This window comes from Ovis aries, chromosome 7, assembly GCF_016772045.2.
Source record: "Ovis aries strain OAR_USU_Benz2616 breed Rambouillet chromosome 7, ARS-UI_Ramb_v3.0, whole genome shotgun sequence".
In the NCBI taxonomy this organism is placed as follows: domain Eukaryota; kingdom Metazoa; phylum Chordata; class Mammalia; order Artiodactyla; family Bovidae; genus Ovis; species Ovis aries.
In genome coordinates, this window is record NC_056060.1 from 97,680,732 (window position 1) to 97,683,432 (window position 2,701).

The following is a 2,701-nucleotide window of genomic DNA, read 5'->3' on the forward strand; positions in this document are numbered from 1 at the left end:
TCTCTGTCCCACCCAATCCCAGGCACAAACAAACCCATTCTTATGAACCATTCTCTTCCTGACATTGATCACATTCTGAAACTATCTCTTACATTTTCTGTTTGTTAATAGTGTGGACTGAATGTTAGAGGTCTCCCAAATGTTTATGTTGAAGCCCTAAACTCTCAGTGTGATAGTATTAATATTCGGAGGTGGGCCTTTGGCCTTAGAATTATTACAACTTGCTGCTGAACAACCATAAACAGCAGAATGTGGGCTCCCACCAAAAAGAGATACCCCACGTCCAAGGGCAAAGGAGAAGCCCCAGCAAGATGGGAGGAGGGGCAAAATCGTATTTAGAATCAAACCCCAGAGAATCAAATCGCCAGAGACCCTCAGAGGGCTCCAACAGACCTTGTGCACCAGGACACAGGGACCCACAGAGGCTGAGACAGAACTGTGAGCGTCTCCTGTGGGGTCCAGGTCAGCAGTGGACTGCCACGGGGGCACGGGCTCTGGGTGCAGCAGACCTGGGTTTGGCATAAGCCTTCTTGTAGGAGGTCGTCATTAACTCCACCAGAGAGCCACCAGAACTTACACAGGACTGGGAAACAGATTCTTAGAGGGCACAGACAGAACCTTGTGTGCACCAGAACCCAGGAGAAAGGAGCAGTGACCCCACCAGAGACTGTCCCTGACTTGCCCGGAGTGTCCAGCAGTCTCCGGCAGGGCATGGGTGGGCGGTGGCTGCTGCAGGGCTGGGGGCACTGAGTGTGGCAGTGTGTGCACGTGACCTGTTAAAGGAGGTCGCTGCCATCCTCATCGCCTCCACCACAGTTTGGTCTCAGGTCAAACAACAGGGAGGGAACACAGCCCCACCCATCAACAGAGAGTTGGATTAAAGATTTACTGAGCATGGCCCCGCCCATCAGAAAAACACCCAGTTCCCCCCAGTCAGTCTCTCCCATCAGGCAGCTTCCATAAGCCTCTTATCCTTCTCCAACAGAGGGCAGACAGAATGAAAACCACAATCACAGAAAAACCAACCTGATCACATGGACCACAGCCTTGTCTAACTCAATGAAACTATGAGCCATGCCATGTAGGGCCACCCAAGACGGACAGGTCATAGTGGACAGTTCTGACAAAATGTGGTCCACTGGAGAAGGGAATGATCTCTTCAGTATTCTTGCCTTGAGAACCTCATGAACTCCCCAGGTGGGTAGGTGCCCAGTATGCTACTGGAGATCAGTGGAGAAATAACTCCAGAAAGAAGGAAGAGACAGAGCCAAAGCAAAAACAACACCGGATGCTCGGGGCTGGTGCACTGGGACGACCGAGAGGGATGGTGCGGGGAGGGAGTGGGGGTGGGTTCAGGGTGGGGAACACGTGTACACCTGTGGTGGATTCATGTTGATGTATGGCAAAACCAATACAATATTGTAAAGTAATTAGCCTCCAATTAAAATAAATAAATTTATATTTTATAAAAACAACACCCATTTGTGGATGTGACTGGTGATAGAAGTAAAGTCCAATGCTATAAAGAGCAATATTGCATAGGTACCTGGAATGTCAGGTCCATGAATCAAGGCAAATTGGAAGTGGTCAAACAGGAGATGACAAGAGTGAATATCAACATTTTTAGTTCAGTCACTCAGTCGTGTTCAACTCTTTGCTACCCCATGAATCACAGCACACCAGGCCTCCCTGTCCATCACCAACTCCCGGAGTTCACTCAGACTTATATCCATTGAGTCAGTGATGCCATCCAGCCATCTCATCCTCTATCGTCCCCTTCTCCTCCTGCCCCAAATCCCTCCCAGCATCAAAGTCTTTTCCAATGAGTCAGCTCTTTGCATGAGTTGGGCCAAAATACTGGAGTTTCAGCTTTAGCATCATTCCTTCCAAAGAAATCCCAGGGCTGATCTCCTTCAGAATGGACTGGTTGGATCTCCTTGCTGTCCAAGAGACTCTCAAGAGTCTTCTCCAATGCTACAGTTCAAAAGAATCAATTCTTCGGTGCTCAGCTTTCTTCCCAGTTCAACTCTCACATCCATATATGACCACTAAAAACCATAGCCTTGACTAGATGGACCTTAGTCAGCAAAGTAATGTCTCTGCTTTTGAATATGATATCTAAGTTGGTCACAACTTTTCTTCCGAGGAGAAAGTGTCTTTTAATTTCATGGCTGCAATCAACATCTGCAGTGATTTTGGAGCCCCCCAAAATAAAGTCTGACTCTGTTTCCACTGTTTCCCCATCTATTTGCCATGAACTGATGGGACTGGATGCCATGATCTTTGTTTTCTGAATGTTGAGCTTTAAGCCAACTTTTTCACTCTCCTCTTTCACTTTCATCAAGAGACTTTTTAGCTCCTCTTCAGTTTCTGCCATAAGGGTGATGTCATCTGCATATCTGAGGTTATTGATATTTCTCCCGGCAATCTTGATTCCAGCTTGTGTTTCTTCCAGTCCAATGTTTCTCATGATGTACTCTGCATATAAGTTAAATAAGCAGGGTGACAATATACAGCCTTGATGTACTCCTTTTCCTATTTGGAATCAGTCTGTTGTTCCATGTCCAGTTCTAACTGTTGCTTCCTAACCTGCATACAGATTTCTCAAGAGGCAGGTCAGGTGGTCTGGTATTCCCATCTCTCTCAGAACTTTCCACAGTTTGTTGTGATCCACACACTCAAAGGCTTTGGCATAGTCAAT